Source organism: Hyperolius riggenbachi, chromosome 2, assembly GCF_040937935.1.
Source record: "Hyperolius riggenbachi isolate aHypRig1 chromosome 2, aHypRig1.pri, whole genome shotgun sequence".
Classification (NCBI taxonomy): Eukaryota; Metazoa; Chordata; class Amphibia; order Anura; family Hyperoliidae; genus Hyperolius; species Hyperolius riggenbachi.
The window spans coordinates 147,603,230-147,618,182 of NC_090647.1; the positions used below are offsets into that span (position 1 = coordinate 147,603,230).

Below are 14,953 nucleotides of genomic sequence, written 5' to 3' on the forward strand. Positions count from 1 at the left end.
ATAGCCATTGGGCCTCAAACCCAAAACAACGCCTGCAGCACCTGGGGTTCACAGCCGGTCTCCCATGCAGCTACTAACCAGGCCTGAAGCCGCTTAGCTTCCGCGATCTGACGAGAGCGGGCGCTTTCGGCTTAGTGTGGCCGCAGGCAACCTCCAGGGCGCCGTTCCGGCGCCTTGAAGGTGAGGCTTCCCACGCGTGCTCATAGCCATTGGGCCTCAAACCCAAAACAATGCCTGCAGCACCTGGGGTTCACAGCCGGTCTCCCATGCAGCTACTAACCAGGCCTGAAGCCGCTTAGCTTCCGCGCTCTGACGAGAGCGGGCGCTTTCGGCTTAGTGTGGCCGCAGGCAACCTCCAAGGCGCCGTTCCGGCGCCTTGAAGGTGAGGCTTCCCACGCGTGCTCATAGCCATTGGGCCTCAAACCCAAAACAACGCCTGCAGCACCTGGGGTTCACAGCCGGTCTCCCATGCAGCTACTAACCAGGCCTGAAGCCGCTTAGCTTCCGCGATCTGACGAGAGCGGGCGCTTTCGGCTTAGTGTGGCCGCAGGCAACCTCCAGGGCGCCGTTCCGGCGCCTTGAAGGTGAGGCTTCCCACGCGTGCTCATAGCCATTGGGCCTCAAACCCAAAACAATGCCTGCAGCACCTGGGGTTCACAGCCGGTCTCCCATGCAGCTACTAACCAGGCCTGAAGCCGCTTAGCTTCCGCGCTCTGACGAGAGAGGGCGCTTTCGGCTTAGTGTGGCCGCAGGTAACCTCCAAGGCGCCGTTCCGGCGCCTTGAAGGTGAGGCTTCCCACGCGTGCTCATAGCCATTGGGCCTCAAACCCAAAACAACGCCTGCAGCACCTGGGGTTCACAGCCGGTCTCCCATGCAGCTACTAACCAGGCCTGAAGCCGCTTAGCTTCCGCGATCTGACGAGAGCGGGCGCTTTCGGCTTAGTGTGGCCGCAGGCAACCTCCAGGGCGCCGTTCCGGCGCCTTGAAGGTGAGGCTTCCCACGCGTGCTCATAGCCATTGGGCCTCAAACCCAAAACAATGCCTGCAGCACCTGGGGTTCACAGCCGGTCTCCCATGCAGCTACTAACCAGGCCTGAAGCCGCTTAGCTTCCGCGCTCTGACGAGAGCGGGCGCTTTCGGCTTAGTGTGGCCGCAGGCAACCTCCAAGGCGCCGTTCCGGCGCCTTGAAGGTGAGGCTTCCCACGCGTGCTCATAGCCATTGGGCCTCAAACCCAAAACAACGCCTGCAGCACCTGGGGTTCACAGCCGGTCTCCCATGCAGCTACTAACCAGGCCTGAAGCCGCTTAGCTTCCGCGATCTGACGAGAGCGGGCGCTTTCGGCTTAGTGTGGCCGCAGGCAACCTCCAGGGCGCCGTTCCGGCGCCTTGAAGGTGAGGCTTCCCACGCGTGCTCATAGCCATTGGGCCTCAAACCCAAAACAATGCCTGCAGCACCTGGGGTTCACAGCCGGTCTCCCATGCAGCTACTAACCAGGCCTGAAGCCGCTTAGCTTCCGCGCTCTGACGAGAGCGGGCGCTTTCGGCTTAGTGTGGCCGCAGGCAACCTCCAGGGCGCCGTTCCGGCGCCTTGAAGGTGAGGCTTCCCACGCGTGCTCATAGCCATTGGGCCTCAAACCCAAAACAATGCCTGCAGCACCTGGGGTTCACAGCCGGTCTCCCATGCAGCTACTAACCAGGCCTGAAGCCGCTTAGCTTCCGCGATCTGACGAGAGCGGGCGCTTTCGGCTTAGTGTGGCCGCAGGCAACCTCCAGGGCGCCGTTCCGGCGCCTTGAAGGTGAGGCTTCCCACGCGTGCTCATAGCCATTGGGCCTCAAACCCAAAACAATGCCTGCAGCACCTGGGGTTCACAGCCGGTCTCCCATGCAGCTACTAACCAGGCCTGAAGCCGCTTAGCTTCCGCGATCTGACGAGAGCGGGCGCTTTCGGCTTAGTGTGGCCGCAGGCAACCTCCAAGGCGCCGTTCCGGCGCCTTGAAGGTGAGGCTTCCCACGCGTGCTCATAGCCATTGGGCCTCAAACCCAAAACAACGCCTGCAGCACCTGGGGTTCACAGCCGGTCTCCCATGCAGCTACTAACCAGGCCTGAAGCCGCTTAGCTTCCGCGATCTGACGAGAGCGGGCGCTTTCGGCTTAGTGTGGCCGCAGGCAACCTCCAGTGCGCCGTTCCGGCGCCTTGAAGGTGAGGCTTCCCACGCGTGCTCATAGCCATTGGGCCTCAAACCCAAAACAATGCCTGCAGCACCTGGGGTTCACAGCCGGTCTCCCATGCAGCTACTAACCAGGCCTGAAGCCGCTTAGCTTCTGCGATCTGACGAGAGCGGGCGCTTTCGGCTTAGTGAGGCCGCAGGCAACCTCCAAGGCGCCGTTCCGGCGCCTTGAAGGTGAGGCTTCCCACGCGTGCTCATAGCCATTGGTCCTCAAACCCAAAACAACGCCTGCAGCACCTGGGGTTCACAGCCGGTCTCCCATGCAGCTACTAACCAGGCCTGAAGCCGCTTAGCTTCCGCGATCTGACGAGAGCGGGCGCTTTCGGCTTAGTGTGGCCGCAGGCAACCTCCAAGGCGCCGTTCCGGCGCCTTGAAGGTGAGGCTTCCCACGCGTGCTCATAGCCATTGGGCCTCAAACCCAAAACAACGCCTGCAGCACCTGGGGTTCACAGCCGGTCTCCCATGCAGCTACTAACCAGGCCTGAAGCCGCTTAGCTTCCGCGATCTGACGAGAGCGGGCGCTTTCGGCTTAGTGTGGCCGCAGGCAACCTCCAGGGCGCCGTTCCGGCGCCTTGAAGGTGAGGCTTCCCACGCGTGCTCATAGCCATTGGGCCTCAAACCCAAAACAATGCCTGCAGCACCTGGGGTTCACAGCCGGTCTCCCATGCAGCTACTAACCAGGCCTGAAGCCGCTTAGCTTCCGCGATCTGACGAGAGCGGGCGCTTTCGGCTTAGTGTGGCCGCAGGCAACCTCCAGGGCGCCGTTCCGGCGCCTTGAAGGTGAGGCTTCCCACGCGTGCTCATAGCCATTGGGCCTCAAACCCAAAACAATGCCTGCAGCACCTGGGGTTCACAGCCGGTCTCCCATGCAGCTACTAACCAGGCCTGAAGCCGCTTAGCTTCCGCGATCTGACGAGAGCGGGCGCTTTCGGCTTAGTGTGGCCGCAGGCAACCTCCAAGGCGCCGTTCCGGCGCCTTGAAGGTGAGGCTTCCCACGCGTGCTCATAGCCATTGGGCCTCAAACCCAAAACAACGCCTGCAGCACCTGGGGTTCACAGCCGGTCTCCCATGCAGCTACTAACCAGGCCTGAAGCCGCTTAGCTTCCGCGATCTGACGAGAGCGGGCGCTTTCGGCTTAGTGTGGCGGCAGGCAACCTCCAGGGCGCCGTTCCGGCGCCTTGAAGGTGAGGCTCCCCACGCGTGTTCATAGCCATTGGGCCTCAAACCCAAAACAATGCCTGCAGCACCTGGGGTTCACAGCCGGTCTCCCATGCAGCTACTAACCAGGCCTGAAGCCGCTTAGCTTCCGCGATCTGACGAGAGCGGGCGCTTTCGGCTTAGTGTGGCCGCAGGCAACCTCCAAGGCGCCGTTCCGGCGCCTTGAAGGTGAGGCTTCCCACGCGTGCTCATAGCCATTGGGCCTCAAACCCAAAACAACGCCTGCAGCACCTGGGGTTCACAGCCGGTCTCCCATGCAGCTACTAACCAGGCCTGAAGCCGCTTAGCTTCCGCGATCTGACGAGAGCGGGCGCTTTCGGCTTAGTGTGGCCGCAGGCAACCTCCAGGGCGCCGTTCCGGCGCCTTGAAGGTGAGGCTTCCCACGCGTGCTCATAGCCATTGGGCCTCAAACCCAAAACAATGCCTGCAGCACCTGGGGTTCACAGCCGGTCTCCCATGCAGCTACTAACCAGGCCTGAAGCCGCTTAGCTTCCGCGATCTGACGAGAGCGGGCGCTTTCGGCTTAGTGTGGCCGCAGGCAACCTCCAAGGCGCCGTTCCGGCGCCTTGAAGGTGAGGCTTCCCACGCGTGCTCATAGCCATTGGGCCTCAAACCCAAAACAACGCCTGCAGCACCTGGGGTTCACAGCCGGTCTCCCATGCAGCTACTAACCAGGCCTGAAGCCGCTTAGCTTCCGCGATCTGACGAGAGCGGGCGCTTTCGGCTTAGTGTGGCCGCAGGCAACCTCCAGGGCGCCGTTCCGGCGCCTTGAAGGTGAGGCTTCCCACGCGTGCTCATAGCCATTGGGCCTCAAACCCAAAACAATGCCTGCAGCACCTGGGGTTCACAGCCGGTCTCCCATGCAGCTACTAACCAGGCCTGAAGCCGCTTAGCTTCCGCGATCTGACGAGAGCGGGCGCTTTCGGCTTAGTGTGGCCGCAGGCAACCTCCAAGGCGCCGTTCCGGCGCCTTGAAGGTGAGGCTTCCCACGCGTGCTCATAGCCATTGGGCCTCAAACCCAAAACAACGCCTGCAGCACCTGGGGTTCACAGCCGGTCTCCCATGCAGCTACTAACCAGGCCTGAAGCCGCTTAGCTTCCGCGATCTGACGAGAGCGGGCGCTTTCGGCTTAGTGTGGCCGCAGGCAACCTCCAGGGCGCCGTTCCGGCGCCTTGAAGGTGAGGCTTCCCACGCGTGCTCATAGCCATTGGGCCTCAAACCCAAAACAATGCCTGCAGCACCTGGGGTTCACAGCCGGTCTCCCATGCAGCTACTAACCAGGCCTGAAGCCGCTTAGCTTCCGCGATCTGACGAGAGCGGGCGCTTTCGGCTTAGTGTGGCCGCAGGCAACCTCCAAGGCGCCGTTCCGGCGCCTTGAAGGTGAGGCTTCCCACGCGTGCTCATAGCCATTGGGCCTCAAACCCAAAACAACGCCTGCAGCACCTGGGGTTCACAGCCGGTCTCCCATGCAGCTACTAACCAGGCCTGAAGCCGCTTAGCTTCCGCGATCTGACGAGAGCGGGCGCTTTCGGCTTAGTGTGGCCGCAGGCAACCTCCAGGGCGCCGTTCCGGCGCCTTGAAGGTGAGGCTTCCCACGCGTGCTCATAGCCATTGGGCCTCAAACCCAAAACAATGCCTGCAGCACCTGGGGTTCACAGCCGGTCTCCCATGCAGCTACTAACCAGGCCTGAAGCCGCTTAGCTTCCGCAATCTGACGCTTTCGGCTTAGTGTGGCCGCAGGCAACCTCCAGGGCGCCGTTCCGGCGCCTTGAAGGTGAGGCTTCCCACGCGTGCTCATAGCCATTGGGCCTCAAACCCAAAACAACGCCTGCAGCACCTGGGGTTCACAGCCGGTCTCCCATGCAGCTACTAACCAGGCCTGAAGCCGCTTAGCTTCCGCGATCTGACGAGAGCGGGCGCTTTCGGCTTAGTGTGGCCGCAGGCAACCTCCAGGGCGCCGTTCCGGCGCCTTGAAGGTGAGGCTTCCCACGCGTGCTCATAGCCATTGGGCCTCAAACCCAAAACAATGCCTGCAGCACCTGGGGTTCACAGCCGGTCTCCCATGCAGCTACTAACCAGGCCTGAAGCCGCTTAGCTTCCGCGATCTGACGAGAGCGGGCGCTTTCGGCTTAGTGTGGCCGCAGGCAACCTCCAAGGCGCCGTTCCGGCGCCTTGAAGGTGAGGCTTCCCACGCGTGCTCATAGCCATTGGGCCTCAAACCCAAAACAACGCCTGCAGCACCTGGGGTTCACAGCCGGTCTCCCATGCAGCTACTAACCAGGCCTGAAGCCGCTTAGCTTCCACGATCTGACGAGAGCGGGCGCTTTCGGCTTAGTGTGGCCGCAGGCAACCTCCAGGGCGCCGTTCCGGCGCCTTGAAGGTGAGGCTTCCCACGCGTGCTCATAGCCATTGGGCCTCAAACCCAAAACAATGCCTGCAGCACCTGGGGTTCACAGCCGGTCTCCCATGCAGCTACTAACCAGGCCTGAAGCCGCTTAGCTTCCGCGATCTGACGAGAGCGGGCGCTTTCAGCTTAGTGTGGCCGCAGGCAACCTCCAAGGCGCCGTTCCGGCGCCTTGAAGGTGAGGCTTCCCACGCGTGCTCATAGCCATTGGGCCTCAAACCCAAAACAACGCCTGCAGCACCTGGGGTTCACAGCCGGTCTCCCATGCAGCTACTAACCAGGCCTGAAGCCGCTTAGCTTCCGCGATCTGACGAGAGCGGGCGCTTTCGGCTTAGTGTGGCCGCAGGCAACCTCCAGGGTGCCGTTCCGGCGCCTTGAAGGTGAGGCTTCCCACGCGTGCTCATAGCCATTGGGCCTCAAACCCAAAACAATGCCTGCAGCACCTGGGGTTCACAGCCGGTCTCCCATGCAGTTACTAACCAGGCCTGAAGCCGCTTAGCTTCCGCGATCTGACGAGAGCGGGCGCTTTCGGCTTAGTGTGGCCGCAGGCAACCTCCAAGGCGCCGTTCCGGCGCCTTGAAGGTGAGGCTTCCCACGCGTGCTCATAGCCATTGGGCCTCAAACCCAAAACAACGCCTGCAGCACCTGAGGTTCACAGCCGGTCTCCCATGCAGCTACTAACCAGGCCTGAAGCCGCTTAGCTTTCGCGATCTGACGAGAGCGGGCGCTTTCGGCTTAGTGTGGCCGCAGGCAACCTCCAGGGCGCCGTTCCGGCGCCTTGAAGGTGAGGCTTCCCACGCGTGCTCATAGCCATTGGGCCTCAAACCCAAAACAATGCCTGCAGCACCTGGGGTTCACAGCCGGTCTCCCATGCAGCTACTAACCAGGCCTGAAGCCGCTTAGCTTCCGCGATCTGACGAGAGCGGGCGCTTTCGGCTTAGTGTGGCCGCAGGCAACCTCCAAGGCGCCGTTCCGGCGCCTTGAAGGTGAGGCTTCCCACGCGTGCTCATAGCCATTGGGCCTCAAACCCAAAACAACGCCTGCAGCACCTGGGGTTCACAGCCGGTCTCCCATGCCGCTACTAACCAGGCCTGAAGCCGCTTAGCTTCCGCAATCTGACGAGAGCGGGCGCTTTCGGCTTAGTGTGGCCGCAGGCAACCTCCAGGGCGCCGTTCCGGCGCCTTGAAGGTGAGGCTTCCCACGCGTGCTCATAGCCATTGGGCCTCAAACCCAAAACAATGCCTGCAGCACCTGGGGTTCACAGCCGGTCTCCCATGCAGCTACTAACCAGGCCTCAAGCCGCTTAGCTTCCGCGATCTGACGAGAGCGGGCGCTTTCGGCTTAGTGTGGCCACAGGCAACCTCCAAGGCGCCGTTCCGGCGCCTTGAAGGTGAGGCTTCCCACGCGTGCTCATAGCCATTGGGCCTTAAACCCAAAACAACGCCTGCAGCACCTGGGGTTCACAGCCGGTCTCCCATGCAGCTACTAACCAGGCCTGAAGCCGCTTAGCTTCCGCGATCTGACGAGAGCGGGCGCTTTCGGCTTAGTGTGGCCGCAGGCAACCTCCAAGGCGCCGTTCCGGCGCCTTGAAGGTGAGGCTTCCCACGCGTGCTCATAGCCATTGGGCCTCAAACCCAAAACAACGCCTGCAGCACCTGGGGTTCACAGCCGGTCTCCCATGCAGCTACTAACCAGGCCTGAAGCCGCTTAGCTTCCGCGATCTGACGAGAGCGGGCGCTTTCGGCTTAGTGTGGCCGCAGGCAACCTCCAGGGCGCCGTTCCGGCGCCTTGAAGGTGAGGCTTCCCACGCGTGCTCATAGCCATTGGGCCTCAAACCCAAAACAATGCCTGCAGCACCTGGGGTTCACAGCCGGTCTCCCATGCAGCTACTAACCAGGCCTGAAGCCGCTTAGCTTCCGCGATCTGACGAGAGCGGGCGCTTTCGGCTTAGTGTGGCCGCAGGCAACCTCCAAGGCGCCGTTCCGGCGCCTTGAAGGTGAGGCTTCCCACGCGTGCTCATAGCCATTGGGCCTCAAACCCAAAACAACGCCTGCAGCACCTGGGGTTCACAGCCGGTCTCCCATGCAGCTACTAACCAGGCCTGAAGCCGCTTAGCTTCCGCGATCTGACGAGAGCGGGCGCTTTCGGCTTAGTGTGGCCGCAGGCAACCTCCAGGGCGCCGTTCCGGCGCCTTGAAGGTGAGGCTTCCCACGCGTGCTCATAGCCATTGGGCCTCAAACCCAAAACAATGCCTGCAGCACCTGGGGTTCACAGCCGGTCTCCCATGCAGCTACTAACCAGGCCTGAAGCCGCTTAGCTTCCGCGATCTGACGAGAGCGGGCGCTTTCGGCTTAGTGTGGCCGCAGGCAACCTCCAAGGCGCCGTTCCGGCGCCTTGAAGGTGAGGCTTCCCACGCGTGCTCATAGCCATTGGGCCTCAAACCCAAAACAACGCCTGCAGCACCTGGGGTTCACAGCCGGTCTCCCATGCAGCTACTAACCAGGCCTGAAGCCGCTTACCTTCCGCGATCTGACGAGAGCGGGCGCTTTCGGCTTAGTGTGGCCGCAGGCAACCTCCACGGCGCCGTTCCGGCGCCTTGAAGGTGAGGCTTCCCACGCGTGCTCATAGCCATTGGGCCTCAAACCCAAAACAATGCCTGCAGCACCTGGGGTTCACAGCCGGTCTCCCATGCAGCTACTAACCAGGCCTGAAGCCGCTTAGCTTCCGCGATCTGACGAGAGCGGGCGCTTTCGGCTTAGTGTGGCCGCAGGCAACCTCCAAGGCGCCGTTCCGGCGCCTTGAAGGTGAGGCTTCCCACGCGTGCTCATAGCCATTGGGCCTCAAACCCAAAACAACGCCTGCAGCACCTGGGGTTCACAGCCGGTCTCCCATGCAGCTACTAACCAGGCCTGAAGCCGCTTAGCTTCCGCGATCTGACGAGAGCGGGCGCTTTCGGCTTAGTGTGGCCGCAGGCAACCTCCAGGGCGCCGTTCCGGCGCCTTGAAGGTGAGGCTTCCCACGCGTGCTCATAGCCATTGGGCCTCAAACCCAAAACAATGCCTGCAGCACCTGGGGTTCACAGCCGGTCTCCCATGCAGCTACTAACCAGGCCTGAAGCCGCTTAGCTTCCGCGATCTGACGCTTTCGGCTTAGTGTGGCCGCAGGCAACCTCCAGGGCGCCGTTCCGGCGCCTTGAAGGTGAGGCTTCCCACGCGTGCTCATAGCCATTGGGCCTCAAACCCAAAACAACGCCTGCAGCACCTGGGGTTCACAGCCGGTCTCCCATGCAGCTACTAACCAGGCCTGAAGCCGCTTAGCTTCCGCGATCTGACGAGAGCGGGCGCTTTCGGCTTAGTGTGGCCGCAGGCAACCTCCAGGGCGCCGTTCCGGCGCCTTGAAGGTGAGGCTTCCCACGCGTGCTCATAGCCATTGGGCCTCAAACCCAAAACAACGCCTGCAGCACCTGGGGTTCACAGCCGGTCTCCCATGCAGCTACTAACCAGGCCTGAAGCCGCTTAGCTTCCGCGATCTGACGAGAGCGGGCGCTTTCGGCTTAGTGTGGCCGCAGGCAACCTCCAGGGCGCCGTTCCGGCGCCTTGAAGGTGAGGCTTCCCACGCGTGCTCATAGCCATTGGGCCTCAAACCCAAAACAATGCCTGCAGCACCTGGGGTTCACAGCCGGTCTCCCATGCAGCTACTAACCAGGCCTGAAGCCGCTTAGCTTCCACGATCTGACGAGAGCGGGCGCTTTCGGCTTAGTGTGGCCGCAGGCAACCTCCAAGGCGCCGTTCCGGCGCCTTGAAGGTGAGGCTTCCCACGCGTGCTCATAGCCATTGGGCCTCAAACCCAAAACAACACCTGCAGCACCTGGGGTTCACAGCCGGTCTCCCATGCAGCTACTAACCAGGCCTGAAGCCGCTTAGCTTCCGCGATCTGACGAGAGCGGGCGCTTTCGGCTTAGTGTGGCCGCAGGCAACCTCCAAAGCGCCGTTCCGGCGCCTTGAAGGTGAGGTTTCCCACGCGTGCTCATAGCCATTGGGCCTCAAACCCAAAACAACGCCTGCAGCACCTGGGGTTCACAGCCGGTCTCCCATGCAGCTACTAACCAGGCCTGAAGCCGCTTAGCTTCCACGATCTGACGAGAGCGGGCGCTTTCGGCTTAGTGTGGCCGCAGGCAACCTCCAGGGCGCCGTTCCGGCGCCTTGAAGGTGAGGCTTCCCACGCGTGCTCATAGCCATTGGGCCTCAAACCCAAAACAATGCCTGCAGCACCTGGGGTTCACAGCCGGTCTCCCATGCAGCTACTAACCAGGCCTGAAGCCGCTTAGCTTCCGCGATCTGACGAGAGCGGGCGCTTTCGGCTTAGTGTGGCCGCAGGCAACCTCCAAGGCGCCGTTCCGGCGCCTTGAAGGTGAGGCTTCCCACGCGTGCTCATAGCCATTGGGCCTCAAACCCAAAACAACGCCTGCAGCACCTGGGGTTCACAGCCGGTCTCCCATGCAGCTACTAACCAGGCCTGAAGCCGCATAGCTTCCGCGATCTGACGAGAGCGGGCGCTTTCGGCTTAGTGTGGCCGCAGGCAACCTCCAGGGTGCCGTTCCGGCGCCTTGAAGGTGAGGCTTCCCACGCGTGCTCATAGCCATTGGGCCTCAAACCCAAAACAATGCCTGCAGCACCTGGGGTTCACAGCCGGTCTCCCATGCAGCTACTAACCAGGCCTGAAGCCGCTTAGCTTCCGCGATCTGACGAGAGCGGGCGCTTTCGGCTTAGTGTGGCCGCAGGCAACCTCCAAGGCGCCGTTCCGGCGCCTTGAAGGTGAGGCTTCCCACGCGTGCTCATAGCCATTGGGCCTCAAACCCAAAACAATGCCTGCAGCACCTGGGGTTCACAGCCGGTCTCCCATGCAGCTACTAACCAGGCCTGAAGCCGCTTAGCTTCCGCGATCTGACGAGAGCGGGCGCTTTCGGCTTAGTGTGGCCGCAGGCAACCTCCAAGGCGCCGTTCCGGCGCCTTGAAGGTGAGGCTTCCCACGCGTGCTCATAGCCATTGGGCCTCAAACCCAAAACAATGCCTGCAGCACCTGGGGTTCACAGCCGGTCTCCCATGCAGCTACTAACCAGGCCTGAAGCCGCTTAGCTTCCGCGATCTGACGAGAGCGGGCGCTTTCGGCTTAGTGTGGCCGCAGGCAACCTCCAAGGCGCCGTTCCGGCGCCTTGAAGGTGAGGCTTCCCACGCGTGCTCATAGCCATTGGGCCTCAAACCCAAAACAACGCCTGCAGCACCTGGGGTTCACAGCCGGTCTCCCATGCCGCTACTAACCAGGCCTGAAGCCGCTTAGCTTCCGCGATCTGACGAGAGCGGGCGCTTTCGGCTTAGTGTGGCCGCAGGCAACCTCCAGGGCGCCGTTCCGGCGCCTTGAAGGTGAGGCTTCCCACGCGTGCTCATAGCCATTGGGCCTCAAACCCAAAACAATGCCTGCAGCACCTGGGGTTCACAGCCGGTCTCCCATGCAGCTACTAACCAGGCCTGAAGCCGCTTAGCTTCCGCGATCTGACGAGAGCGGGCGCTTTCGGCTTAGTGTGGCCGCAGGCAACCTCCAAGGCGCCGTTCCGGCGCCTTGAAGGTGAGGCTTCCCACGCGTGCTCATAGCCATTGGGCCTTAAACCCAAAACAACGCCTGCAGCACCTGGGGTTCACAGCCGGTCTCCCATGCAGCTACTAACCAGGCCTGAAGCCGCTTAGCTTCCGCGATCTGACGAGAGCGGGCGCTTTCGGCTTAGTGTGGCCGCAGGCAACCTCCAGGGCGCCGTTCCGGCGCCTTGAAGGTGAGGCTTCCCACGCGTGCTCATAGCCATTGGGCCTCAAACCCAAAACAATGCCTGCAGCACCTGGGGTTCACAGCCGGTCTCCCATGCAGCTACTAACCAGGCCTGAAGCCGCTTAGCTTCCACGATTTGACGAGAGCGGGCGCTTTCGGCTTAGTGTGGCCGCAGGCAACCTCCAAGGCGCCGTTCCGGCGCCTTGAAGGTGAGGCTTCCCACGCGTGCTCATAGCCATTGGGCCTCAAACCCAAAACAACGCCTGCAGCACCTGGGGTTCACAGCCGGTCTCCCATGCAGCTACTAACCAGGCCTGAAGCCGCTTAGCTTCCACGATCTGACGAGAGCGGGCGCTTTCGGCTTAGTGTGGCCGCAGGCAACCTCCAGGGCGCCGTTCCGGCGCCTTGAAGGTGAGGCTTCCCACGCGTGCTCATAGCCATTGGGCCTCAAACCCAAAACAATGCCTGCAGCACCTGGGGTTCACAGCCGGTCTCCCATGCAGCTACTAACCAGGCCTGAAGCCGCTTAGCTTCCGCGATCTGACGAGAGCGGGCGCTTTCGGCTTAGTGTGGCCGCAGGCAACCTCCAAGGCGCCGTTCCGGCGCCTTGAAGGTGAGGCTTCCCACGCGTGCTCATAGCCATTGGGCCTCAAACCCAAAACAACGCCTGCAGCACCTGGGGTTCACAGCCGGTCTCCCATGCAGCTACTAACCAGGCCTGAAGCCGCTTAGCTTCCGCGATCTGACGAGAGCGGGCGCTTTCGGCTTAGTGTGGCCGCAGGCAACCTCCAGGGCGCCGTTCCGGCGCCTTGAAGGTGAGGCTTCCCACGCGTGCTCATAGCCATTGGGCCTCAAACCCAAAACAATGCCTGCAGCACCTGGGGTTCACAGCCGGTCTCCCATGCAGCTACTAACCAGGCCTGAAGCCGCTTAGCTTCCGCGATCTGACGAGAGCGGGCGCTTTCGGCTTAGTGTGGCCGCAGGCAACCTCCAAGGCGCCGTTCCGGCGCCTTGAAGGTGAGGCTTCCCACGCGTGCTCATAGCCATTGGGCCTCAAACCCAAAACAACGCCTGCAGCACCTGGGGTTCACAGCCGGTCTCCCATGCAGCTACTAACCAGGCCTGAAGCCGCTTAGCTTCCGCGATCTGACGAGAGCGGGCGCTTTCGGCTTAGTGTGGCCGCAGGCAACCTCCAGGGCGCCGTTCCGGCGCCTTGAAGGTGAGGCTTCCCACGCGTGCTCATAGCCATTGGGCCTCAAACCCAAAACAATGCCTGCAGCACCTGGGGTTCACAGCCGGTCTCCCATGCAGCTACTAACCAGGCCTGAAGCCGCTTAGCTTCCGCGATCTGACGAGAGCGGGCGCTTTCGGCTTAGTGTGGCCGCAGGCAACCTCCAAGGCGCCGTTCCGGCGCCTTGAAGGTGAGGCTTCCCACGCGTGCTCATAGCCATTGGGCCTCAAACCCAAAACAACGCCTGCAGCACCTGGGGTTCACAGCTGGTCTCCCATGCAGCTACTAACCAGGCCTGAAGCCGCTTAGCTTCCGCGATCTGACGAGAGCGGGCGCTTTCGGCTTAGTGTGGCCGCAGGCAACCTCCAAGGCGCCGTTCCGGCGCCTTGAAGGTGAGGCTTCCCACGCGTGCTCATAGCCATTGGGCCTCAAACCCAAAACAACGCCTGCAGCACCTGGGGTTCACAGCCGGTCTCCCATGCAGCTACTAACCAGGCCTGAAACCGCTTAGCTTCCGCGATCTGACGAGAGCGGGCGCTTTCGGCTTAGTGTGGCCGCAGGCAACCTCCAAGGCGCCGTTCCGGCGCCTTGAAGGTGAGGCTTCCCACGCGTGCTCATAGCCATTGGGCCTCAAACCCAAAACAATGCCTGCAGCACCTGGGGTTCACAGCCGGTCTCCCATGCAGCTACTAACCAGGCCTGAAGCCGCTTAGCTTCCGCGATCTGACGAGAGCGGGCGCTTTCGGCTTAGTGTGGCCGCAGGCAACCTCCAAGGCGCCGTTCCGGCGCCTTGAAGGTGAGGCTTCCCACGCGTGCTCATAGCCATTGGGCCTCAAACCCAAAACAATGCCTGCAGCACCTGGGGTTCACAGCCGGTCTCCCATGCAGCTACTAACCAGGCCTGAAGCCGCTTAGCTTCCGCGATCTGACGAGAGCGGGCGCTTTCGGCTTAGTGTGGCCGCAGGCAACCTCCAAGGCGCCGTTCCGGCGCCTTGAAGGTGAGGCTTCCCACGGGTGCTCATAGCCATTGGGCCTCAAACCCAAAACAACGCCTGCAGCACCTGGGGTTCACAGCCGGTCTCCCATGCAGCTACTAACCAGGCCTGAAGCCGCTTAGCTTCCGCGATCTGACGAGAGCGGGCGCTTTCGGCTTAGTGTGGCCGCAGGCAACCTCCAGGGCGCCGTTCCGGCGCCTTGAAGGTGAGGCTTCCCACGCGTGCTCATAGCCATTGGGCCTCAAACCCAAAACAATGCCTGCGGCACCTGGGGTTCACAGCCGGTCTCCCATGCAGCTACTAACCAGGCCTGAAGCCGCTTAGCTTCCGCGATCTGACGAGAGCGGGCGCTTTCGGCTTAGTGTGGCCGCAGGCAACCTCCAAGGCGCCGTTCCGGCGCCTTGAAGGTGAGGCTTCCCACGCGTGCTCATAGCCATTGGGCCTCAAACCCAAAACAACGCCTGCGGCACCTGGGGTTCACAGCCGGTCTCCCATGCAGCTACTAACCAGGCCTGAAGCCGCTTAGCTTCCGCGATCTGACGAGAGCGGGCGCTTTCGGCTTAGTGTGGCCGCAGGCAACCTCCAAGGCGCCGTTCCGGCGCCTTGAAGGTGAGGCTTCCCACGCGTGCTCATAGCCATTGGGCCTCAAACCCAAAACAACGCCTGCAGCACCTGGGGTTCACAGCCGGTCTCCCATGCAGCTACTAACCAGGCCTGAAGCCGCTTAGCTTCCGCGATCTGACGAGAGCGGGCGCTTTCGGCTTAGTGTGGCCGCAGGCAACCTCCAGGGCGCCGTTCCGGCGCCTTGAAGGTGAGGCTTCCCACGCGTGCTCATAGCCATTGGGCCTCAAACCCAAAACAATGCCTGCGGCACCTGGGGTTCACAGCCGGTCTCCCATGCAGCTACTAACCAGGCCTGAAGCCGCTTAGCTTCCGCGATCTGACGAGAGCGGGCGCTTTCGGCTTAGTGTGGCCGCAGGCAACCTCCAAGGTGCCGTTCCGGCGCCTTGAAGGTGAGGCTTCCCACGCGTGCTCATAGCCATTGGGCCTCAAACCCAAA

General features: G+C 62.2%; 57 non-coding genes and 15 pseudogenes across 57 annotated transcripts; all 72 read right to left on the reverse strand.

Annotated features, from left to right (window-relative positions):
- Positions 1-29: 29 nt before the first annotated feature.
- On the reverse strand, positions 30-148 carry LOC137555303 (5S ribosomal RNA). The gene has a single exon (XR_011027995.1). It is a non-coding gene; the product is annotated as a 5S ribosomal RNA (ribosomal RNA).
- An 83-nt stretch (positions 149-231) lies between these two features.
- LOC137556733 (5S ribosomal RNA) lies at positions 232-350 on the reverse strand. Its single transcript, XR_011029372.1, has one exon. It is a non-coding gene; the product is annotated as a 5S ribosomal RNA (ribosomal RNA).
- An 83-nt stretch (positions 351-433) lies between these two features.
- LOC137555304 (5S ribosomal RNA) lies at positions 434-552 on the reverse strand. The gene has a single exon (XR_011027996.1). It is a non-coding gene; the product is annotated as a 5S ribosomal RNA (ribosomal RNA).
- An 83-nt stretch (positions 553-635) lies between these two features.
- On the reverse strand, positions 636-754 carry LOC137551477 (5S ribosomal RNA; annotated as a pseudogene).
- An 83-nt stretch (positions 755-837) lies between these two features.
- On the reverse strand, positions 838-956 carry LOC137555305 (5S ribosomal RNA). The gene has a single exon (XR_011027997.1). It is a non-coding gene; the product is annotated as a 5S ribosomal RNA (ribosomal RNA).
- An 83-nt stretch (positions 957-1,039) lies between these two features.
- LOC137556734 (5S ribosomal RNA) lies at positions 1,040-1,158 on the reverse strand. The gene has a single exon (XR_011029373.1). It is a non-coding gene; the product is annotated as a 5S ribosomal RNA (ribosomal RNA).
- Positions 1,159-1,241: 83 nt separating this feature from the next.
- On the reverse strand, positions 1,242-1,360 carry LOC137555307 (5S ribosomal RNA). The gene has a single exon (XR_011027999.1). It is a non-coding gene; the product is annotated as a 5S ribosomal RNA (ribosomal RNA).
- An 83-nt stretch (positions 1,361-1,443) lies between these two features.
- On the reverse strand, positions 1,444-1,562 carry LOC137556735 (5S ribosomal RNA). The gene has a single exon (XR_011029374.1). It is a non-coding gene; the product is annotated as a 5S ribosomal RNA (ribosomal RNA).
- Positions 1,563-1,645: 83 nt separating this feature from the next.
- Positions 1,646-1,764, reverse strand: LOC137547843 (5S ribosomal RNA). Its single transcript, XR_011026635.1, has one exon. It is a non-coding gene; the product is annotated as a 5S ribosomal RNA (ribosomal RNA).
- An 83-nt stretch (positions 1,765-1,847) lies between these two features.
- Positions 1,848-1,966, reverse strand: LOC137547854 (5S ribosomal RNA). The gene has a single exon (XR_011026636.1). It is a non-coding gene; the product is annotated as a 5S ribosomal RNA (ribosomal RNA).
- An 83-nt stretch (positions 1,967-2,049) lies between these two features.
- Positions 2,050-2,168, reverse strand: LOC137555308 (5S ribosomal RNA). Its single transcript, XR_011028000.1, has one exon. It is a non-coding gene; the product is annotated as a 5S ribosomal RNA (ribosomal RNA).
- Positions 2,169-2,251: 83 nt separating this feature from the next.
- LOC137548988 (5S ribosomal RNA) lies at positions 2,252-2,370 on the reverse strand (annotated as a pseudogene).
- Positions 2,371-2,453: 83 nt separating this feature from the next.
- LOC137555309 (5S ribosomal RNA) lies at positions 2,454-2,572 on the reverse strand. The gene has a single exon (XR_011028001.1). It is a non-coding gene; the product is annotated as a 5S ribosomal RNA (ribosomal RNA).
- An 83-nt stretch (positions 2,573-2,655) lies between these two features.
- Positions 2,656-2,774, reverse strand: LOC137555311 (5S ribosomal RNA). Its single transcript, XR_011028002.1, has one exon. It is a non-coding gene; the product is annotated as a 5S ribosomal RNA (ribosomal RNA).
- Positions 2,775-2,857: 83 nt separating this feature from the next.
- Positions 2,858-2,976, reverse strand: LOC137547866 (5S ribosomal RNA). Its single transcript, XR_011026638.1, has one exon. It is a non-coding gene; the product is annotated as a 5S ribosomal RNA (ribosomal RNA).
- Positions 2,977-3,059: 83 nt separating this feature from the next.
- LOC137547879 (5S ribosomal RNA) lies at positions 3,060-3,178 on the reverse strand. Its single transcript, XR_011026640.1, has one exon. It is a non-coding gene; the product is annotated as a 5S ribosomal RNA (ribosomal RNA).
- An 83-nt stretch (positions 3,179-3,261) lies between these two features.
- LOC137547785 (5S ribosomal RNA) lies at positions 3,262-3,380 on the reverse strand (annotated as a pseudogene).
- Positions 3,381-3,463: 83 nt separating this feature from the next.
- LOC137547890 (5S ribosomal RNA) lies at positions 3,464-3,582 on the reverse strand. Its single transcript, XR_011026641.1, has one exon. It is a non-coding gene; the product is annotated as a 5S ribosomal RNA (ribosomal RNA).
- Positions 3,583-3,665: 83 nt separating this feature from the next.
- Positions 3,666-3,784, reverse strand: LOC137555312 (5S ribosomal RNA). Its single transcript, XR_011028003.1, has one exon. It is a non-coding gene; the product is annotated as a 5S ribosomal RNA (ribosomal RNA).
- An 83-nt stretch (positions 3,785-3,867) lies between these two features.
- LOC137547901 (5S ribosomal RNA) lies at positions 3,868-3,986 on the reverse strand. Its single transcript, XR_011026642.1, has one exon. It is a non-coding gene; the product is annotated as a 5S ribosomal RNA (ribosomal RNA).
- An 83-nt stretch (positions 3,987-4,069) lies between these two features.
- Positions 4,070-4,188, reverse strand: LOC137555313 (5S ribosomal RNA). The gene has a single exon (XR_011028004.1). It is a non-coding gene; the product is annotated as a 5S ribosomal RNA (ribosomal RNA).
- Positions 4,189-4,271: 83 nt separating this feature from the next.
- Positions 4,272-4,390, reverse strand: LOC137547913 (5S ribosomal RNA). Its single transcript, XR_011026643.1, has one exon. It is a non-coding gene; the product is annotated as a 5S ribosomal RNA (ribosomal RNA).
- Positions 4,391-4,473: 83 nt separating this feature from the next.
- Positions 4,474-4,592, reverse strand: LOC137555314 (5S ribosomal RNA). The gene has a single exon (XR_011028005.1). It is a non-coding gene; the product is annotated as a 5S ribosomal RNA (ribosomal RNA).
- Positions 4,593-4,675: 83 nt separating this feature from the next.
- Positions 4,676-4,794, reverse strand: LOC137547926 (5S ribosomal RNA). The gene has a single exon (XR_011026645.1). It is a non-coding gene; the product is annotated as a 5S ribosomal RNA (ribosomal RNA).
- An 83-nt stretch (positions 4,795-4,877) lies between these two features.
- On the reverse strand, positions 4,878-4,996 carry LOC137555315 (5S ribosomal RNA). Its single transcript, XR_011028006.1, has one exon. It is a non-coding gene; the product is annotated as a 5S ribosomal RNA (ribosomal RNA).
- A 275-nt stretch (positions 4,997-5,271) lies between these two features.
- LOC137555316 (5S ribosomal RNA) lies at positions 5,272-5,390 on the reverse strand. Its single transcript, XR_011028007.1, has one exon. It is a non-coding gene; the product is annotated as a 5S ribosomal RNA (ribosomal RNA).
- Positions 5,391-5,473: 83 nt separating this feature from the next.
- On the reverse strand, positions 5,474-5,592 carry LOC137547938 (5S ribosomal RNA). Its single transcript, XR_011026646.1, has one exon. It is a non-coding gene; the product is annotated as a 5S ribosomal RNA (ribosomal RNA).
- An 83-nt stretch (positions 5,593-5,675) lies between these two features.
- On the reverse strand, positions 5,676-5,794 carry LOC137558644 (5S ribosomal RNA; annotated as a pseudogene).
- Positions 5,795-5,877: 83 nt separating this feature from the next.
- LOC137556765 (5S ribosomal RNA) lies at positions 5,878-5,996 on the reverse strand. The gene has a single exon (XR_011029404.1). It is a non-coding gene; the product is annotated as a 5S ribosomal RNA (ribosomal RNA).
- Positions 5,997-6,079: 83 nt separating this feature from the next.
- LOC137555317 (5S ribosomal RNA) lies at positions 6,080-6,198 on the reverse strand. The gene has a single exon (XR_011028008.1). It is a non-coding gene; the product is annotated as a 5S ribosomal RNA (ribosomal RNA).
- An 83-nt stretch (positions 6,199-6,281) lies between these two features.
- LOC137556742 (5S ribosomal RNA) lies at positions 6,282-6,400 on the reverse strand. Its single transcript, XR_011029381.1, has one exon. It is a non-coding gene; the product is annotated as a 5S ribosomal RNA (ribosomal RNA).
- An 83-nt stretch (positions 6,401-6,483) lies between these two features.
- LOC137547686 (5S ribosomal RNA) lies at positions 6,484-6,602 on the reverse strand (annotated as a pseudogene).
- Positions 6,603-6,685: 83 nt separating this feature from the next.
- Positions 6,686-6,804, reverse strand: LOC137547949 (5S ribosomal RNA). The gene has a single exon (XR_011026647.1). It is a non-coding gene; the product is annotated as a 5S ribosomal RNA (ribosomal RNA).
- Positions 6,805-6,887: 83 nt separating this feature from the next.
- On the reverse strand, positions 6,888-7,006 carry LOC137558522 (5S ribosomal RNA; annotated as a pseudogene).
- An 83-nt stretch (positions 7,007-7,089) lies between these two features.
- LOC137556921 (5S ribosomal RNA) lies at positions 7,090-7,208 on the reverse strand (annotated as a pseudogene).
- An 83-nt stretch (positions 7,209-7,291) lies between these two features.
- On the reverse strand, positions 7,292-7,410 carry LOC137555319 (5S ribosomal RNA). Its single transcript, XR_011028010.1, has one exon. It is a non-coding gene; the product is annotated as a 5S ribosomal RNA (ribosomal RNA).
- Positions 7,411-7,493: 83 nt separating this feature from the next.
- Positions 7,494-7,612, reverse strand: LOC137555320 (5S ribosomal RNA). Its single transcript, XR_011028011.1, has one exon. It is a non-coding gene; the product is annotated as a 5S ribosomal RNA (ribosomal RNA).
- Positions 7,613-7,695: 83 nt separating this feature from the next.
- LOC137547961 (5S ribosomal RNA) lies at positions 7,696-7,814 on the reverse strand. The gene has a single exon (XR_011026649.1). It is a non-coding gene; the product is annotated as a 5S ribosomal RNA (ribosomal RNA).
- Positions 7,815-7,897: 83 nt separating this feature from the next.
- On the reverse strand, positions 7,898-8,016 carry LOC137555321 (5S ribosomal RNA). Its single transcript, XR_011028012.1, has one exon. It is a non-coding gene; the product is annotated as a 5S ribosomal RNA (ribosomal RNA).
- An 83-nt stretch (positions 8,017-8,099) lies between these two features.
- LOC137547973 (5S ribosomal RNA) lies at positions 8,100-8,218 on the reverse strand. Its single transcript, XR_011026651.1, has one exon. It is a non-coding gene; the product is annotated as a 5S ribosomal RNA (ribosomal RNA).
- Positions 8,219-8,301: 83 nt separating this feature from the next.
- Positions 8,302-8,420, reverse strand: LOC137557712 (5S ribosomal RNA; annotated as a pseudogene).
- An 83-nt stretch (positions 8,421-8,503) lies between these two features.
- LOC137547986 (5S ribosomal RNA) lies at positions 8,504-8,622 on the reverse strand. Its single transcript, XR_011026652.1, has one exon. It is a non-coding gene; the product is annotated as a 5S ribosomal RNA (ribosomal RNA).
- An 83-nt stretch (positions 8,623-8,705) lies between these two features.
- Positions 8,706-8,824, reverse strand: LOC137555322 (5S ribosomal RNA). Its single transcript, XR_011028013.1, has one exon. It is a non-coding gene; the product is annotated as a 5S ribosomal RNA (ribosomal RNA).
- Positions 8,825-9,099: 275 nt separating this feature from the next.
- On the reverse strand, positions 9,100-9,218 carry LOC137555323 (5S ribosomal RNA). The gene has a single exon (XR_011028014.1). It is a non-coding gene; the product is annotated as a 5S ribosomal RNA (ribosomal RNA).
- An 83-nt stretch (positions 9,219-9,301) lies between these two features.
- On the reverse strand, positions 9,302-9,420 carry LOC137555324 (5S ribosomal RNA). Its single transcript, XR_011028015.1, has one exon. It is a non-coding gene; the product is annotated as a 5S ribosomal RNA (ribosomal RNA).
- Positions 9,421-9,503: 83 nt separating this feature from the next.
- LOC137557927 (5S ribosomal RNA) lies at positions 9,504-9,622 on the reverse strand (annotated as a pseudogene).
- Positions 9,623-9,705: 83 nt separating this feature from the next.
- On the reverse strand, positions 9,706-9,824 carry LOC137557359 (5S ribosomal RNA; annotated as a pseudogene).
- An 83-nt stretch (positions 9,825-9,907) lies between these two features.
- Positions 9,908-10,026, reverse strand: LOC137558645 (5S ribosomal RNA; annotated as a pseudogene).
- Positions 10,027-10,109: 83 nt separating this feature from the next.
- LOC137547998 (5S ribosomal RNA) lies at positions 10,110-10,228 on the reverse strand. Its single transcript, XR_011026654.1, has one exon. It is a non-coding gene; the product is annotated as a 5S ribosomal RNA (ribosomal RNA).
- Positions 10,229-10,311: 83 nt separating this feature from the next.
- On the reverse strand, positions 10,312-10,430 carry LOC137547895 (5S ribosomal RNA; annotated as a pseudogene).
- An 83-nt stretch (positions 10,431-10,513) lies between these two features.
- Positions 10,514-10,632, reverse strand: LOC137548010 (5S ribosomal RNA). Its single transcript, XR_011026655.1, has one exon. It is a non-coding gene; the product is annotated as a 5S ribosomal RNA (ribosomal RNA).
- An 83-nt stretch (positions 10,633-10,715) lies between these two features.
- Positions 10,716-10,834, reverse strand: LOC137548022 (5S ribosomal RNA). The gene has a single exon (XR_011026656.1). It is a non-coding gene; the product is annotated as a 5S ribosomal RNA (ribosomal RNA).
- Positions 10,835-10,917: 83 nt separating this feature from the next.
- Positions 10,918-11,036, reverse strand: LOC137548033 (5S ribosomal RNA). Its single transcript, XR_011026657.1, has one exon. It is a non-coding gene; the product is annotated as a 5S ribosomal RNA (ribosomal RNA).
- Positions 11,037-11,119: 83 nt separating this feature from the next.
- On the reverse strand, positions 11,120-11,238 carry LOC137550103 (5S ribosomal RNA). The gene has a single exon (XR_011026887.1). It is a non-coding gene; the product is annotated as a 5S ribosomal RNA (ribosomal RNA).
- Positions 11,239-11,321: 83 nt separating this feature from the next.
- On the reverse strand, positions 11,322-11,440 carry LOC137548046 (5S ribosomal RNA). Its single transcript, XR_011026659.1, has one exon. It is a non-coding gene; the product is annotated as a 5S ribosomal RNA (ribosomal RNA).
- An 83-nt stretch (positions 11,441-11,523) lies between these two features.
- Positions 11,524-11,642, reverse strand: LOC137555325 (5S ribosomal RNA). The gene has a single exon (XR_011028016.1). It is a non-coding gene; the product is annotated as a 5S ribosomal RNA (ribosomal RNA).
- An 83-nt stretch (positions 11,643-11,725) lies between these two features.
- LOC137549626 (5S ribosomal RNA) lies at positions 11,726-11,844 on the reverse strand (annotated as a pseudogene).
- An 83-nt stretch (positions 11,845-11,927) lies between these two features.
- LOC137558646 (5S ribosomal RNA) lies at positions 11,928-12,046 on the reverse strand (annotated as a pseudogene).
- Positions 12,047-12,129: 83 nt separating this feature from the next.
- On the reverse strand, positions 12,130-12,248 carry LOC137548057 (5S ribosomal RNA). The gene has a single exon (XR_011026660.1). It is a non-coding gene; the product is annotated as a 5S ribosomal RNA (ribosomal RNA).
- An 83-nt stretch (positions 12,249-12,331) lies between these two features.
- On the reverse strand, positions 12,332-12,450 carry LOC137555327 (5S ribosomal RNA). The gene has a single exon (XR_011028017.1). It is a non-coding gene; the product is annotated as a 5S ribosomal RNA (ribosomal RNA).
- An 83-nt stretch (positions 12,451-12,533) lies between these two features.
- LOC137548069 (5S ribosomal RNA) lies at positions 12,534-12,652 on the reverse strand. Its single transcript, XR_011026661.1, has one exon. It is a non-coding gene; the product is annotated as a 5S ribosomal RNA (ribosomal RNA).
- Positions 12,653-12,735: 83 nt separating this feature from the next.
- LOC137555328 (5S ribosomal RNA) lies at positions 12,736-12,854 on the reverse strand. The gene has a single exon (XR_011028018.1). It is a non-coding gene; the product is annotated as a 5S ribosomal RNA (ribosomal RNA).
- Positions 12,855-12,937: 83 nt separating this feature from the next.
- Positions 12,938-13,056, reverse strand: LOC137548081 (5S ribosomal RNA). The gene has a single exon (XR_011026662.1). It is a non-coding gene; the product is annotated as a 5S ribosomal RNA (ribosomal RNA).
- Positions 13,057-13,139: 83 nt separating this feature from the next.
- Positions 13,140-13,258, reverse strand: LOC137549997 (5S ribosomal RNA). The gene has a single exon (XR_011026874.1). It is a non-coding gene; the product is annotated as a 5S ribosomal RNA (ribosomal RNA).
- An 83-nt stretch (positions 13,259-13,341) lies between these two features.
- Positions 13,342-13,460, reverse strand: LOC137557189 (5S ribosomal RNA; annotated as a pseudogene).
- Positions 13,461-13,543: 83 nt separating this feature from the next.
- On the reverse strand, positions 13,544-13,662 carry LOC137548093 (5S ribosomal RNA). The gene has a single exon (XR_011026665.1). It is a non-coding gene; the product is annotated as a 5S ribosomal RNA (ribosomal RNA).
- Positions 13,663-13,745: 83 nt separating this feature from the next.
- On the reverse strand, positions 13,746-13,864 carry LOC137548106 (5S ribosomal RNA). Its single transcript, XR_011026668.1, has one exon. It is a non-coding gene; the product is annotated as a 5S ribosomal RNA (ribosomal RNA).
- Positions 13,865-13,947: 83 nt separating this feature from the next.
- On the reverse strand, positions 13,948-14,066 carry LOC137555329 (5S ribosomal RNA). The gene has a single exon (XR_011028019.1). It is a non-coding gene; the product is annotated as a 5S ribosomal RNA (ribosomal RNA).
- An 83-nt stretch (positions 14,067-14,149) lies between these two features.
- LOC137549559 (5S ribosomal RNA) lies at positions 14,150-14,268 on the reverse strand. Its single transcript, XR_011026829.1, has one exon. It is a non-coding gene; the product is annotated as a 5S ribosomal RNA (ribosomal RNA).
- An 83-nt stretch (positions 14,269-14,351) lies between these two features.
- LOC137549635 (5S ribosomal RNA) lies at positions 14,352-14,470 on the reverse strand. Its single transcript, XR_011026837.1, has one exon. It is a non-coding gene; the product is annotated as a 5S ribosomal RNA (ribosomal RNA).
- Positions 14,471-14,553: 83 nt separating this feature from the next.
- Positions 14,554-14,672, reverse strand: LOC137555331 (5S ribosomal RNA). The gene has a single exon (XR_011028021.1). It is a non-coding gene; the product is annotated as a 5S ribosomal RNA (ribosomal RNA).
- Positions 14,673-14,755: 83 nt separating this feature from the next.
- LOC137549677 (5S ribosomal RNA) lies at positions 14,756-14,874 on the reverse strand. Its single transcript, XR_011026843.1, has one exon. It is a non-coding gene; the product is annotated as a 5S ribosomal RNA (ribosomal RNA).
- Between the last annotated feature and the right edge of the window lie 79 nt (positions 14,875-14,953).